This window comes from Papio anubis, chromosome 6, assembly GCF_008728515.1.
Source record: "Papio anubis isolate 15944 chromosome 6, Panubis1.0, whole genome shotgun sequence".
Classification (NCBI taxonomy): Eukaryota; Metazoa; Chordata; class Mammalia; order Primates; family Cercopithecidae; genus Papio; species Papio anubis.
The window spans coordinates 166,038,358-166,056,101 of record NC_044981.1 but is presented as its reverse complement, the minus strand read 5'-3'; the positions used below and the strand labels follow the sequence as shown (position 1 = coordinate 166,056,101).

Genomic DNA, 17,744 nt, shown 5'->3' with positions numbered 1-17,744 from the left:
ATTCCTGAGTTAGTTTGCTAAGGATAATGGCCTCTAGCTTCCCTTGCATCCCTGCAAAGGACATGATCTCATTCTTTTTTATGGCTGCATAGTGTTCTATGGTATATATGTCCCACATTTTCTTTGTCCAGTCTACCATTGATGGGCATTTAAGTTGATTCTATATCTTTGCTATTGTGAATAGTGCTGCAGTGAACATACAGGTGCATGTGTCTTTATGATAGAATAATTTATATTCCTTTGGGTATATATGCAACAATGGGATTACTGAGTTGAATGGTAGTTCTGCCTTTAGGTCTTTGAGGAATCACGACACTGATTTCCACAATGGTTGAACTAACTTACACTCCCACCAACAGTGTATAAGTGTTCCCTTTTCTCTACAGTCTCACCAGCATCTGTTATTTTTTGACTTTTTAATAATAACCATTTTGACTGGCATGAGACAGTAATCTCATTGTGATCTTGATTTGCATTTCTCTAATGATAAGTGATGCTAAGCTTTTTCTCATTTGCTCACTGGCCATATGTATGTCTTTTGAAAAGTGTCTGTTCATGTCCTTTGCCCACTTTTTAATGGGGTTGTTTTTTCTGTAAAGTTGTTTAAGTTCCTTACAGATGCTGGATATTAGACCTTTGTCAGATGCATAGTTTGCAAATAATTTATCTTATTCTGTAGGTTGTCTATTTACTCTGTTGATTGTTTTGCTGTGCAGAAACTGTTTAGTTTAATTAGATTCCATTTGGCAACTTTTCCTTTTTTGCAATTGCTTTTGGTATCTTTGTCATGAAATCTTTGCCCATTCTTATGTCCAGAATAGTGATGCCTAGGTCATATTCCAGGGTTTTTATAGTTTTGGGTTTTACATTTAAGTTTTTTATCCATCTTGAGTTGATTTTTGTATACGGCTAACGGAAGGGGTTCAGTTTCAATCTTCTGCATATAGCTAGCCAGTTATCCCAGCACCATTTATTGAATAGGGAGTCCTTTCCCCCATTACTTGTTTTTGTCAGGTTTGTCAAAGATCAGATGGTCATAGGTGTGTGACCTTATTTCTGGCCTCTCCATTCTGTTCAGTTGGTCTCTAAGCATCTTTTTGTACCAGTACCATGTTGTTTTGGTTACTGTAGCCCTGTAGTATAGTTTGAAGTTAGGTAATGAGATGCCTCCAGCTCTGTTCATTTCGCTTAGGATTGCCTTGGCTATTCAGGCTCTTTTTTGGTTCCATATGAATTTTAAAATAGTTTTTTTTCCAGTTGTGTGAAGAATGTCATTGATAGTTTGATAGGAATATCATTGAATCTGTACATTGCTTTAGGCAGTATGGCCATTTTAATGATATTGATTCTTCCTATCCATGAGCATGGAATGTTTTTTCTTTCATTTGTTTCTCTCTGGTTTCTTTTAACAGTAGTTGTAATTCTCATTGTAGATGTCTTTCACCTCCCTGGTTTGCTGTATTTCTAGGTATTTTATTCTTTTTAAGGCCATTTTGAATGGGAGTTCACTCATGATTTGGCTCTTGGTTTGGCTGTTGGTGGTGTGTAAGAATGCTAGTGATATTTGTATGTTGATTTTATTTTCTGAAACTTTGCTGAAGTTGTTTATCAGATCAAGGAGCTTCTGGGGTGAGACTGTAGGATTTTCTAGATACAGAATCATGTTATCTGCAAACAAAGATAGTTTTACTTCCTCTCTTCCTATTTGGATGGCTTTTATTTCTTTCTCTTGCCTGATTGCTCTGGCCAGGACTTCCAATATTATGTTGAATAGGAATAGTGAGAGAGGGCATCCTTGTCTTGTGCCAGTTTTCAAGGGGAATGCTTCCAGCTTTTGTCAATTCAGTACAATGTTGGCTGTGGATTTGTCATAGATGGCTCTCATTATTTTGAGGTATGTTCCTTCAGTACCTAGTTTACTGAGATTTTTAAATATAAAAAGATGTTGAATTTTATTTAAAGCCTGTTCAGCATCTATTGAGATAATCATGCATTTTTATCTTTAGTTCTGTTAATGTAATGAATCACATTTATTGATTTGTGTATGGTGAACCAACTTTGCATCTGGGGATGCAGGCTACTAGATTGTGGTGGATTAGCTTTTGGATGTGCTGTTGGATTTGGTTTGCTAGTATTTTTTTCAGGATTGTTGCATCAATGCTTATCAATGATACTGGCCTGAAGTTTTCTGTGTGTGTGTGTGTGTGTGTGTGTGTGTGTGTGTTATCTGGATGATGCTGGCATCATATAATGAGTTGGGGAGGAGTCCCTTCTCCTAAATTGTTTGGAGAAGTTTTAGTAGGAATGGTACTGGCTCTTCTTTATACGTCTGGTACAACTTAGCTTTGAAAACATTAGGTCCTGAGCTTTGTTTGGTTGGCTGGCTATTTATTACCAGTTGAATTTCAGAGCTTGTTATTGGTTCAGATTCTTTCTGGTTTAGTCTTGGGAGGATGTATGTGCCCAGGGATTTATCCATTTCTTCTAGATTTCTAGTTCATATGCTTAGAGGTATTCATAGTAGTCTCTGATGGTTGTTTGTATGTCTGTGGTATTAGTGGCAATACCTCTCTTATCATATCTGATTGTGTTTATTTGGATCTTCTCTGTTCTTATCAGTCTAGCTAGCAGTCTAATTAATTTTTTCAAAACACCAACTTCTGGATTTGTTAATCTTTTGAATTTTTTTTGTGTCTCAATCTCCTTCAGTTCAGCTCTGATTTTGGTTATTTCCTGTCTTCTGCTAGATTTAGGGTTGGTTTGCCCTTGCTTCTTTAGTTCCTTTAGTTGTGATGTTCATTGGTTAATTTGAGATATTTCTACCTTTTTGATGTGGGTGTTTAGTGCTATAAATTTCCCTCTTAATACTGCCTTAGCTTGTGCCAGAGATTCTAGTGTGTTGTATCTTTCTTCTCATTAGTTTTGAAGAACTCCTTGACATCTGCCTTCATTCTATTCTTTACCCAAAAGTCATTCAAGAGCAGGTTGTTTAATTTCCGTCTAATTGTATGGTTTTGAGCAATTTTCTTAGTCTTGATTCCTATTTTTATTGAGCTGTGGTCAGAGAGAGTGGTTGGTATGATTTCAATATTTTGCATTCATTGAGAATTATGTCTGATTGTGTGATTGATTTCTGAGTATGTGACATGTGGTGATGAGAAGAATGTATATTCTGTCTTTTCAGGGTGATGAGTTCTGTAGCTATCTATCAGGTCCCTTTGGTCTAGTGTTGAGTTCAAGTCCTGAGTATCTTTGTTAATTTTCTGCCTTGATGACCTGTCTAATACTGTCAGTGGGGTGTTATTGTACTGTTACAATAAGTACAGTAATAAGTACTGTTATTGTGCGAGAGACTAAATCTCTTTGAAGGTCTCTAAGAACTTGCTTTGTGCTCAACATCACTGATTCTAAGAGACATGCAAATCAAAACCATAATGGGATACCATCTCATACCAGTCAGAATGGCAATCATTAAAAATTCAAAAAAAACAGATGTTGTCGAGGTTGTGGAGCATAAAATTAGTTCAACCATTGTGAAAGACAGTGTGGTGATTCCTCACAGACCTAAAGAGAAAATTCCTATTCAACCTAGCAATCCCATTACTTGGTATATACCCAAAGAAATATAAATCATTCTATTATAAAGACTCATGCACATGTATGTTCACTACAGCACTATTTGCAATAGCAAAGACATGGAATCAACATAAATGCATACCAGTAATAGACTGGGTAAAGAAAATGTGGTACATATATACCATGGAATACTATGCAACCATAAAAAAGGATGAGATGATGTCCTTTGCAGGAACATGGGTGGAGCTGGAGGCCACTATCCTAAGTGAACTGATACAGGAACAGAAAACCAAACACTGAATATTCTTACATGTTAGTGGGAGCTAAATGATGAGAACTTGACGGCACATAGAGGGGAACAACAGACACTGGGATGTACTCAACAGTAGGGGGTGGAAGGAGGGAGACAGTCAGGAAAAACAACTAATGGGTACTAGACTTAATACCTGGGTGATGAAATAATCTCTACAACAAACTCCCATGACACAAGTTGTCCTATGTAACAAACCTGCACTTGTAACCCTGAAGTTAAAATAAAAGTTAAAAGAAATGACTTCATGATTGACAGAATGCTGATAAGTAGTTATAAAGCAGCTAATAAGCATATATCATTTTAGATACGTGGTTCAAAATGAGAAATAATAACTTATTAAATTGGATTTTATTTCATTCATTTTCATATCATAAACACATTTTGTTTAATTGTCACCATATAAAATCTAGATGCCTAAATCATTAGAATCTGGATGCTCCTGCCTTGAGTGCATATATATTTCGGACAGTTAAGTTTTTCTTGTTAAATTGAATCCTTTACCATAATTTAATGTCCTTCTTTGTCTTTTTTGATCTTTGTTGGTTTAAAGTCAGTTTTCTGGCCGGGCGCGGTGGCTCAAGCCTGTAATCCCAGCACTTTGGGAGGCCGAGGTGGGTGGATCACGAGGTCAGGAGATCGAGACCATCCTGGCTAACATGGTGAAACCCCGTCTCTATTAAAAATACAAAAAACTAGCCGGGCGTGGTGGCGGGCGCCTGTAGTCCCAGCTACTCGGAGGCTGAGGCAGGAGAATGGCGTGAACCTGGGAGGCGGAGCTTGCAGTGAGCCGAGATCGCCACTGCATTCCAGCCTGGGTGACACAGCGCGAGACTCCGTCTCAAAAAAAAAAAAATAAAGTCAGTTTTCTGTTTTTTGGCTTTTTAATAATAGCCATTCTGATTGGTATGAGATGGTATATCATTGTAGTTTTGATTTACATTTCCCTGATGATTTCTGATAATGAACATTTCTTTCATTTGTTTATTGGCCACTTGTATGTCTTCTTTTGAGATGTGTCTATTCGTGCCCTTTGCCCATTTTTTAATGAGGTTATTTGTTTTTGCTTCTTGAAATTCCCTATAGATTCTGGGTATTAGGCTCTGTCCAATATGCATAATTTTCATCTGTCAAAAGATTGTCTTTTTGCTCTGTTGAGAGTTTCTTTTGCTGTACAGAAGCTCTTTCATTTAATTAGGTCCCATTTGTCAATTTTTGCTTTTGTTGCAATTGCTTTAGGGGACTGAGCCAAAAATTATTTGCCAAGGACGAAGTTAAGAAGAGTATTTCCTAGGTTGTCTTTTAGGATTTTAATAGTTTGCAGTCTTACATTTAAATATGTAGTCCATTTTGAATTAATTTACATATATGGTGAAAGGAGTCCAGCTTCAGTCTTCTGCATATGGCTAGCCAGTTATTCCAACACCATTTATTGAATAGGGAGTCCTTTCCTCATTGCTTGTTTTGTCAGCCTTGCCAAAGATCAGATGGTTTTAGATGTGTGGCTTTCTTTCTGAATTTTCCATTGTGTTGCATTGGTCTATGTGTCTGGTTTTTTTGCTGTTGTTATTGTTGTTGTTTTTTTACCAGTACCATGTTGTTTTAGTTACTGTAGCTCCATCTGGTTTTTAATCATTGTTTTTTAAGATTGCTTTATTGGGGGCACATAAGGTGTGTGATATGGTAAAGAAAAGCCATCTTTTTTTTTTCTTTGGGCATTTAAATATCTGGAGTTTTAAGAATTAGTTTATGATATAGGCTTATAATTCTTCATAATAAAGTATTACTGTACATATACGCCCCACTTAACCTGAGATACAAGCAACATTATTTTGTTAGTGCCATCTTTTACATGGCTTAAAATGCAAAATCATATTTTATTACTCAACAAGAATTTTTGACATAATTTCTTTTGAATAATCTTTTGCCAGCTTCCATTATCTGCATTACTTTGTCCAACATGTGGTAGTATTTTTTTAAATGAAGGCTTATTGATATATAATTTATATGCAGCAAGATTCATTCTTGTGTTGCATAAGTAAATGAGAATTTATAGCTGAGTCATCATGTGACCTCCACCACAGTCAGGATGAAGAACACCCCCACCCAGAAAGGTCTCATGGCCCCGCTTGCAGTCACCTCCAACCCCCAGTCACTGGCTAACCCTGGCTTCACTTCTGTGCCTCCAGTCTTGTTATTTCAGGCAGTCATGTAAGTTGGAAAGTGCAGTGTGCACTTAGTATGTGTGTTCCTTCATGAGCATAGTACGTTTGAGATTTGTTTATGTATCAGTAGTTTTTTTTATTGCCAAGTCGTGTTCCATTGCACAGATATGTCACACTTTGTGTATTCATTTGCCGGTGTGTGGATGTTTTGACTGGCTCTAATTTTTATCTATTCTGATTGCAGCTGCTAGAAACATTCATGAACAGTTCTTTGAATGAATGCATATTTTTATTGAATAAATACATACAGGATTTCTAGGTCGTGTATTATTTGTATGTTTTACTTTATAAGAAACTGCCAAACAGGCCAGGCACAGTGGCTCACGTCTGTAATCTCATAGGGAGGCCAAGGTGGGTGGATCACTTGAGGCTTGGGGTTCAATACCAGCCTAGCTAACATGGAGAAACCGTGTCTGTACTAAAAATACAGAAATTAGCTGGTCATGGTAGTGCATGCCTGTTGTCCCATCTGCTTGGGAGGCTGGGGCACAAGAATTGCTTGATCCCAGGAAGCGGAGGTTTCAGTGAGCTGAGATCGCACCACTGCACTCCAGCCTGGTCAACAGAGCCAGACTCTGTCTCAAATTAAAAACAAATTTAAAAAAATTAAGAAACTGCCAAACTGTTTTCCAAGCACCTGTGCAATTATACCTTCCCACCAGAGGGATATATAAGAATTACATTTGTTTTCACAGTGGGAATGGGGTAGGTTTTATTTGAACACCAGCTAATAAAATGCAAAAAGGCAATTATGGGCCCACTTCAGTTATGAACAAAATTGTATAAATCCTAATAAAACAAGAGCCAACTGAATTCAGCTGTGCTCTTCAAATGCATCTTGACTAAGTGGGGTTTACTCCAAACTCGAGGTCAGCTAAGCATCAGAAAATCTAATGACTTGATTCACTACTTTGATACAGTAAGGAGAAGATACTTTCTTATCTCAGTAGATGCTGAAGAAGCATTTGCTTTTGTTACTGTTTAGGATTTAAAATGAAATCTAGCAAAGTAGGAATAAAAAGGAGATTCTTCATCTGAATCTGTTTAGTTGCTATGACAAAGCTTACAGTAAATCTTGTATTTAATGAAATTTTACATGTATTTTCTTATTAAAGAGCATGACAAAGATACAGGTTTTTTTAAAAGACACAAATATCATTTTTACAACTCCTTTTGACACAATACTGGAGATCCTATCCAATATAACAAAGAAAGACAAACAAGAGTGATGACTGATAGAGACAAAACTTTCATTGTTTGCAGATGATTTGATTAATTTAGCTTGAAAGACCAACAGAATTATTATGCTATTATAACTAACCTAATTCAACAAGGTCACTGCATGCGATATCTAGTTACAACAATAATTACACTAACAATAACTAAGTAAACTTAAAAATAAGATTTCCTTTATAATGGCAACTCATACTTGAAAGTATCTAGGAACTTAACTAAAAAAAATAGCCATGGGGAAAAATTTAAATCTCTAATAAACTGCTTTTGGGGTGATCAAACCCAACACCAGGTCATGGGGGTGACAAAGTCTGGCGGAGTCAAAGGAATGAGAAAAGACAGTTTAAAAGAGAAAGTGGGTCCAGGGGGCCAATGCGAGTATGGAGGCTATGAAGGCCCTGAGCTCTGGAAGCCCAGACTATTTATTGGTGATCAAACAAAGAAATGGTGAGAATGTGGAGTTGAAAGGGAGCATTGCATTAAGCACATGATTTACAGCTATGATGGTTTAGCATATGCTCTGCTACTTGAGATAATGGAGAGCAGGTTCTTTTAACTCAAGACACAATCGACCCTGGGAGAGCAAGGAGCAAGGAGCCAGCAAGTCTAGACACATTCCAGAGCCAGGAGCCCTGGTTTCTATCCAAGCCACGGAGGGTTTTATGCCCTGGGCTTAGATTATGGTGCATCAGGATAGCCTCCCACCCTTTAGCACAGAGCTTGGTGTTCCAAAGGCCATGAGGGGTTTTAGACCCTGAACCCCGGACATGTTCCAAAACTCTTTTACATTATGTCAGACATGCAAGCCCTGCCTCAGCTTCTCTCCCAACACTCAGCTTTTCTCCCAACAACTGCATAGAAGATCTGAGTAGCATTCCATATAATTCCATAGCTTAAGTTACAGCTTAATGTTATAAAAATGTCAATTCTCCATTAATGCATAATTCACTGCAGTTTCCATCAAAATGCCAGTAGAACTCAGTAAACTTATTCCAAAAAATATGTAGGAGAAGAAAGGTCCATAAAAGGTAAAGTCAACTTTATATTTTCCCTATTAGAGAATAAAAAATGCTTTTGAAGACACAGAAATAAAAACATGGAGCAGTGGCTCAAGAACTGCAATTAAGCCAGAGAATTCAGAGGGAGACCCATGTATATTTTCAGGCTTGATACATTTTAAATATGGAAGCACAAAATAATGGGGAAAAGATGGGTTATTTGGTACAATGTTTAGAGAAAAACTGGCTCTCTCCATTGTGAAAGATAAAACTATTTCTATTTAAATATATTATTTAAATATCTCAATTGAAAGGTAAAACTATAAGTAAGTAGAAGAGGCCAGCTGCAATGGCTCACACCTGTAATCCTAGAACGTTGGGAGGCTGAGGCGGGTGGATCACCTGAGGTCAGGAGTTTGAGATCAGCCTGGCCAACATGGCAAAAACCTGTCTCTACTAAAAATACAAAAATTAGCCAGATATAGTGGGAGGTGCCTATAATCCCAGCTACTTGGGAGGCTGAGGCAGGAGAATTGCCTGAATCCAGGGAGGGTGGAGGTTGCAGTGAGCTGAGACTGTGCCACTGCACTCCAGCCTGGGTGAAAGAGCAAAACTGCATTTCAAAATGAATTAATCAATCAATAAGTAGAAGAAAATGTAGGATAATATTTTTGTAAACACTGTGCTTGTGAAAAATTTTTGAAATAAAACTTGAAAAGTATAAAACATGAGACAAAAAAATGTAATGTAGTTACAGAATTATTTTCAATGAAGGACACCATGACAAAGTTGATGGCCAACAACTGACAGTAATGTTTAAAGTGGAGAAAAGAGTAATATATTAAAAAGTGTGTCTTGATTCTTGCTAGACCTCAGAGTCACTCAGGGCCCTCCTCTACACTTGTTGTAACTCACTGAACACTATCTGAAACTGAATTTCTGTGAATGGGGTGGGCACTTTATTTATCAAGAGCAGACTGCCATGTCATATAGATTCAGAATGAAGCCCATTGATTTAGAAAGATTATTGCATGTCCTATATGAGAGATTTGCTAGTAATTTACGTCTAGGTTTATTTTTATCTTTCCTGGAACTCACTTTGTTTCCTTAATAATGATTTTTTTCTTAATTATTTCTTAATTTATTTCTTAATAATTCTGCTCATTATTATTCCCCTTTATCTTTTCTCACTGTTTTTTTAAATTGTAGAATTCCTGCTAAATGAATATTGGGATTAGTCTGTTATCTGAACTCTCTTGCACATTTTTCATCCTCTCAACTCTGAGTTACATTCTCAATGATTTCTTTATATCAGTTTTCCAATTCACTAATTCTCTCTTCAGCTATTTCTTAGCAGGTCTTCACCCATGAATTAAATGTTTACCATCAATGACTTCACTTGCATTTCTATTATAACTAATGTCTTTTTCTTTTACTGTGTTTCTAATAATAAAACAAAATTTATTTAAAGACTACATATTACAGTTATATTGTCTGAAGTTCTTAGTACCTTGTTTCTGCTGTTTATTGTCAACTAACTCTGATTCATGGAGAGATGATCTTCAGCAGAGTTTATCCTTAAGGATTGCCTGTGACTTTACCTGAGAATGTGGACCTCCAGGAAGCTCTAGGTTTGCTTCTGTAGGTGCTCCAGGAATATTACTAGGCAACACCATATTTCTTTGTTTTTGTTAGTTTCTTGAGTTGGTTATATTTGAATCACATAGACAGCATAAATTAAAACTGAAAACTTGCATAAGGGAAGCCCTGTGATTACAGATTTACTCTATGGGGATATCCTAATTTCTTTTAGAAAAGATTTGTTCCTTTCCTTCATAGCTTGCCTTTCAGCTTATTGCTTTTCTGGGAAACTTCCATTCGCCACACACAGTTACCATGGGGGCAGCTATGACTGACACCTGGCCCCAGTTGGGCTAAATTTTGAAGCTGAAACAGACAAGCAGAGGCCAAAGTTGAAACCTGATAGCTGAGGAGATCCCGACTTTTTGTTGCTGTTTGTTTTGCTTGCTCATTTTGTTTTCTCTTGCCATGTGGATTACAGAACTGGAGACACATGGTTTCCAAAGAGAAAGAAGTGTAAGGAGAACACCTATCAGTGAATAGACCCTGGTGATGAAACTGAAATGAAGTATTGGTGATTCTCACATCTACGGCTCTGGTTTTCCCCAAACCCCCAAATCTGTTTTTTTCTTTAGCTCCTTTAGACATTCCAATAACCATACAATAAAATATCTTTCTGCTAAACTAGTGCAAGGTGGGTTTCTGTCCCTTGCCACTGAGTTACTCATTCCCTCTAAATTATTACAGCACCTTTTCTTTCTCACTGAAGAGACATTTGGAGAGTTTTCCTTTTTTCTCATTCTTGGTTGTCACCTTGCCCAAGAGACTCTCCTAATGTCTCTATGTCTCTTAAAAAGTCTCTTTAAAAATAACTCATTGCCCATTTTCTGCAGCCCCATTTTCCATAAAATAAAGCTCACAACTAGTCAATTGAGTCCTGCAGGCAACCAACCCTGAGCCTCCTTACCTTTTGTCAGTCTTCAGTCTCCAAGTGCACTTGCCTCTGGGGATGAGCTGATATGGACAGAGAGCTGGGTCAAGTGGCACGTCTTCTGTTTACGTGGACAGAGACTGGACATTAAGAGATCTGGTTCCTAGCCAAATTCGAAGTGTATTCACGTGAATAAGTCCTAATATGTTTATCTGCTGGACTTTGTTGCTTTTTCTTCATTGCCATTTTCTTTTTCTTAATGGTTCAAGCATTTGGAAATAGAAGTGCCACAGCTATCTGAAAAGTATTTTTATGTTGTTTCAAGAGCTGTCCTAGGCAAGTTATTAATGTTCCAATATGTCATTAGTATGAAATTTGTAGCAGTGTTTTGCAGACTGAGTTATTTAAAACAGATAAGCCTCACTTAAAAAAAAGTCTAGAATGTGTGTGGCTTAACATTGTTGTCTCTGATATAATCCAGTTAAGGAGAAATTTTAAATTTGACATGTCTATGAGGGTAAATTTATTTTGGGACTTTTAAATAAATGCAGTTTCACTCCAACATGAAATCAGATATGTTTTTTAGCCTTGAAATAATTAATTTCTCCCTCCAGAATAATGTGCTCATTCAGGCCAAACTCTGCTCTATAAATACTAGTTTATTACTCATAGGAATAAGAGTAAGTTGTATACTCAGTCTGAAAATTTCACATTTTTTTCTTTCTTATCTGTATCTATCATTTAAATCATAACATTTACGTAGTGCTTTCTGTGTGTCTGGTATTGTGATAAATGCTTTATATAAACTAATTCAATCCTTACAACTTTTAGATGGGCAATATTATTACCCCAATAATTGTCCTAAACTGAGGTAAAGAGAATTTAAGTAACTTCCCTCAAATCATGTAGCAAATGTATGGGAGAACCAAAGTTTGACTCTAGGACCTGTGTTGGTAATCACTGCAAAAAAACTAGAGAAAATATTTTAAAATTTTAACCAAGTAATAAAAGGTCTAGATGCTACTCTGTGCTTCTTCTAATGGCTCTGCAAGTCTTCTCTAACATAGGAGATTTTATGTGTATATGTGTCTAGCAGACTCAGGCCTTTGCCAGTGTGAAATAAGCCCAAAAAAGTCCTGTTATTGTTATTTCTTTTTTTTTAATGTTTGATTCACTTAATCAATTATGAAAGCAAAGCTCTATCAATGTCATTCTAAAAATGATCAGTCTAGGAAGCTACTGATAGATTGATCATCTAAAAATCTTCAGCCTAGGAAGCTACTGATAGATTGGTAATCTAAAAATGATCAGCCTGGGAAGCAACTGATAGATTGATCATCCAAAAATGATCAACTTAGGAAGCTACTGATGGATTAATAGTACATGATCTGCTATGGGCTGAATGATGGTGTCCCCTCAAATTTCATGTGTTAGAACCTAATACCCAATGTGATAGTATTAAAAGATGATTAAGTCATGAGGTCTCCACCCTCATGAGTGGGAATAACACCTTCTAAGTGAGGTTGGAGGGCATGCTCCTGCCCCTCCTGCCATGTGAGGAAGCAGCAAGATGCACCATCTTGGAAGCAAAGAGCAGCCCTCACCAGACACCAAATCTGCTGGTGCCGTGATCTTGGACTTCCCAACCTCCAGAACTGAGCAATACATTTCTGTTTTTATAGATTACTCAGTCTAAGGTATTTTTTATAGCAGCCCAGATGGACTAAGACATCACCTAAGATATTATTGGGACACCTTAAAACTAGCAATGTCTTACAAAAGAAAAAATGTGACAGTTTTGGAGAGGCCAAAGTAGTCAGGGAATACTTACTCTAATAAGTTAAGAGGCTAGAACATTTGTCATACAACTGTGGTTCTTTTCTATGGACACCTGTTTTCAGATGACATAGTATTCAAGCCATGGACATTTTAAAACTTGCCTCATTAGCCTTTAGAATGGAAATAATTTTATTCCCTTTTCCTTTTTCTTAATGGTTTTAAAATCAAACTCATGAAAATGACTCCTACCTCATTTTAATTTTAAAAAATAAAATCTACTACTCTTTGAGGACAAAAAAAACCCCTGGCATCTCTGAAATGAAGTATTCCCAATTCTTGTGTAATTAAGAAGTTTGGAACCAACCTGAGGCCTTGTGGGAGATGACTATTGGCTGTGAACAAGCGTGCAGACTCATGGGTCAGGATAAAGACTGAGATTTGCAGCTATGGCTCTAGCTCTGTATTCTTAGACCTGATGCTGATTTATTACTTTGGTGCAAAAGTAATTGCAGGTTTTGCCACTGCAGTGACAAAAACCACAGTTACTTTTGTACCAACTTAATATGACTAGAACTGCACCAAGAAGGCTCTGTAGTCAGCCTCGGACTCAACTAGCTAGCTTCTAAATTTAGATGTTGCTGAGAAACATAGTAAATGGAAAAGCCACTATCAACCACCTGCAAGAGCGAAAGCCCCATGTGGCTGCACTTAGTGGGTCTGAGGTGCTGGCAGAGGTATAAAGAGAACTCATTTCCCCTGTCTGAGTTCAGAGGCTGATTAGGGTTAAATACAGGAGTCAGACAGAATGAGAGCAGAATGCCACCTTTATTATTTAAAAAGCCTATAAAGCCACATCTTGTGCTATGGATCACATTGCATGCTCCTTTCCCCCAAAATATTTATGTTGATGTTCTAGCCCCTGACATCACTATATTTGGAGATAGGGCTTTTGGGAGGTGATTAAGGTTAAAAGAGTTCATAGAGGTGAGGTCCTAATCTGACAGAATTGTTGGCTTTGTAAGAAGAGGAAGAAAGATCTCTCTTCTGTCTGTCTCTCTCTCTCCCCACTCACGTGTAAACTGATAGAAGGTCACGTGAGGACACAGTGAGAAGGCAACCATGCAAGCTCTCACCAGAATGTGGCCATCCTGGCAGCTAGGTCTCAGACTTCTAGCTCCAGAACTGAAAATGATAATTTATATTTTTCGAGTCTGCTAGTATATGGTATTTTGTTACAGCAGCTTGAACTAAGACAGATTTTAGTAACAGGAAGTAGAGTGCTGCTGCTGTAACAAATACTTACAAATGTGGAAGTGGCATTGAAAGAGTGATGGATAGAGTCTGGGGGAGTTGTGATGTGCATGCTGGAGATGCAAACAATAATAGTGACTCTGTTGAGGGTTCTGAAAGGAAACAGGAGAGCTGGAGAGAAAGCTTCTATCTTCTGAGAGGGAACGTTAATAATTATGAACAGAATGTGGGTAAACACAGGAATGTTAGAGGCCATCTGGTGGGGTCTCAAATGGAAGTGAAAATAATGTTACTGAAAATTGGAGGAAAGATGGTCTGTGTTATAAAGGAACAAAGAAATTGGCTGAATTGTATTCTAGTATTTTGTGCAAAGTAGGACTAGTGAGCAGTGGAATTGGATATTTAGCTGAGGAGATTTCTGAGCAAACAATTGAAGGAATGGCATGGTTCCTCCTGATTGCTTATAGTAAAATGAAGATTTAGAAAATTATTAGTCTATCAATATGGCAAAAAAAAAAAGGAAAGCTTGTTCTAAAAAGACCACTAAGGGTGTGGCTAAAAAAAATTTGTTAAAGAGATTATGGGTGTAACTCATGGACTTAATCAACTATCTTGGCAGATACTGGGAATAGAGATGGGATTATACCAATGGAGACATTGCCAGTGTAAACTAATGGGAACAGAGAAAGAGGAGGAACAGAATGAAGGAAACCTGTCAGGTGCCTTGGAGTCTATAAAATAGGACTATAGGGCTCTTTGGCTGTAAATGTGCACTATTTCTCAAGAAAAGGGAATGATCCTGAAGATGATTCAGCAGTGAGCAGGGCTGCCACTCCCACCACAGGCCCATCAGGGAGCACAAGTTCCCATTTGGTTTCACAGGGTACAGCTTGTCTGGCTTTGGTGGGTCAGAAATGCCCCTGCTCAGTGCCTTGGGAGGGACCACTCTCCAAGTCATGGAGATGCTGCTGCCACCCCAGTGGGCCTGAAGGCAGGGCATGAAGCTGAGAGGGTTGTTCTCCAACCTTAAAATTAAATGGAGTTTGCCTTGCTAGGTTTTGGGCTTGCTTGGGACCTGTCACCCCTTCCTTCTTTCCCATTTCTCCCTTTTGGGATGGGAATGTCCATGCTATGCTTGTCCTACCATTGTAATTTGGAAAAATATAACTTTCGTTTTCAAAGGTTAACAGATAGAGCTTTAGATGAGACTTTGGACTTTTAGACTTTAGAGTTGATGCTGGAAGGAGTTAAGACTTTTGTGTCTGTTTGGATGGAATGAATATATTTTACATGTAAGAAGAATATGAGTGTACAGGGGCCAAGGGCAGAATGTTATGAAGCACTTGTATTTCCCCAAAATTTATATGTGGAAGGCCCAACCCCCAATACGACTGGGTTTGGATATAGGCCTTTTAGGAGGAAATTAGGTTACATGAGGTCATAAGGGTGGAGTCCTAATTCTATAAGATTGGAGACATTATAAAAGAAGAAGAAAGAGAGAGCTTTCTGTCTACATGTGCCAAGGGAAGTCCATATGAGCACAAAGTCAGAAGGTAGCCTTCCACAAGCCAGCAAGAGAGCCCTCACCAGAACTCAACCAAGTTGACAAGTTGATCTTGGATTTCCAAGCCTACAGAACTGTGAGAATTACAAATCTGTGTTTAGGCCCCTCATCTATGTTATTTTGTTATAGCAGCCTGAGCAGACTGAGATATCTGGCAAAAGAGCTTGTTAACATTCTCCTGAATTTACCCTCAAAATGCAGATCCTGCCCCACCAAAGTTAATATTTAGTTGACAGCTGATATGGTTTTGCTGTGTCACCACCCAAATCTCATCTTGAACTGTAGTTCCCATAATCCCTATGTGTCATGGGAGGGACCTGGTGGCAGGTAATTGGATCATGGTGGTGGTTACCTCCATGCTGTTCTCATGCTAACAAGTAGGTTTTCACAAAATCTGATGGTTTTATAAGGGAATTTCCCCCTTTTTCTCAGCAATTCTCCTCCTGCCATCATGTGAAGAAGGACATGTTTGCTTTCCCTTCTGCCATGATCATAAGTTTCCTGAGGCATCCCCAGCACTGCAGAACTGTGACTCAGGTAAACCCCTTTGGGTATCTTTACAGCAACTTTGAAACTGGGTAACAGGCAGAGGTTGGAAGAGTTTGGAGGGCTCAGAAGGAGACAGGAAGATGTGGGAAAGTTTGGAACTTCCTAGAAACTTGTTGAATGGCTTTGACCAAAACGCTGATAGTGAAATGGATAATGAAGTTCAGGGTGACATGGTCTCAGATGGAGATGAGAAACTTTTTTTGAACTGGAATAAAGGTCCCTCTTGTTATGCTTTAGCAAAGAGACTGGCAGCATTTTGCCTATGCCCTAGAGATCTATGGAACTTTGAACTTGAGAGAGATGATTTAGGGTATCTGGCGGAAGAAGTTTCTAAGCAGCAAAGTGTTCAAGATTTGACTTGGGTGCTCTTAAAAGTGTTAAGTTTTATGTATTCATGAAGATATGGTTTGGAATTGGAACTTATGTTTAAAAGGGAAGCAGAGCACAAAAGTTCAGAAAATTCACAGCCTGACAATGTGATAGAAAACATAAACATATTTTCTGAGGAGAAATTCAAACTGGCTGCAGAAATTTACATAAGTAATGAGGAGCTAAATGTTAATCATCAAGACAATGGGGAAAGTGTCTTCAGGGCATGTCAGAGGTCTTCATGGCAGTGCCTCCCATCACAGGCCCAGAGGCCTAGGAGGAAAAAGCGGTTTTATGGGTTGGTCCCAGGGCTTTGCTGCTTTGTGCAGTCTCAGGATTTGGTGCTCTGCATCCCAGCTGTGGCTAAAAGGGGCCAAGATATAGCTCAGGCCATTGCTTAAGTGGGTGCAAACCCCAAGCCTTGGCAGTTTACACATGGTGTTGGGTCTGCAGATGCACAGAAGTCAAGAACTGAGATTTGGGAACCTCCACCTTGATTTCAGAGGTGGTATGGAAACAGCTGAATGTCCAGGCAGAAGTTTGCTGCAGGATTGGAGCCCTCATGGAGAAACCCTGCTATGGAAGTACAGAAGGGAAAAGTGGGTTTGGAGCCCCCACACAGAGTCCCCACTGGAGCACTGCCTAGTGGAGCTGTGAGAAGAGGGCCACCCTCTTCCAGACCCCAGAATGGTAGATCCACCAACAACTTGCACTGCAGACACTCAGTGCCAGCCCATGAAAGCAGCTGGGAGGGAGGCTGTACCTTGCAAAGCCACAGGGGTGGAGCTATGCAAGTTCATGGGAGCGCACCTCTTAATAAGCATGACTGGGATGTGAGACATGGAGTCAAATGAGATGATTCTGGAGCTTTAAGATTTGGCTGCCCCACTGGATTTTGGACTTATCTGGGGCCTGTAGCCCCTTTGTTTTGGCCAATTTCTCCCATTTGGAATGGGTATTTACCCAATGTCTTTACTCCCATTGTGTCTGGGAAGTAACTAACTTGCTTTTGATTTTACAGTCTCATAGGTCAAAGGGACTTGCTTTGTCTCAGATGAGACTTTGGACTTGGATTTTTGGGTTAATGCTGGAATGAGTTAAGATTTTGGGGGACCGTTGGAAAAGAATGATTGTGTTTCGAAATGTGAAGACATGAGATTTCAGAGGCGCTGGGCCGAATAATTTGGTTTGGTTTGTCTCCACCTAAATCTCATCTTGAATTGTAATCCTCATAATCCCCATGTGTCTAGGGAAAGACCTGGTGGGAGGTGATTGGATCATGGGGGTGGTTGCCCCCATGCTGTTTGATATGGTTTGGCTGTGTCCCCACCCAAATCTCATCTCGAATATTAGTTCCCATAATCCCCACAGGTTGTGG

General features: G+C 38.7%; 1 protein-coding gene across 2 annotated transcripts in view; it reads left to right on the top strand.

The window, feature by feature from the left end:
* Positions 1-17,744, top strand: part of WDR27 (WD repeat domain 27) — a 240,763-nt gene that overhangs the window by 213,829 nt on the left and 9,190 nt on the right. The window lies entirely within an intron of this gene.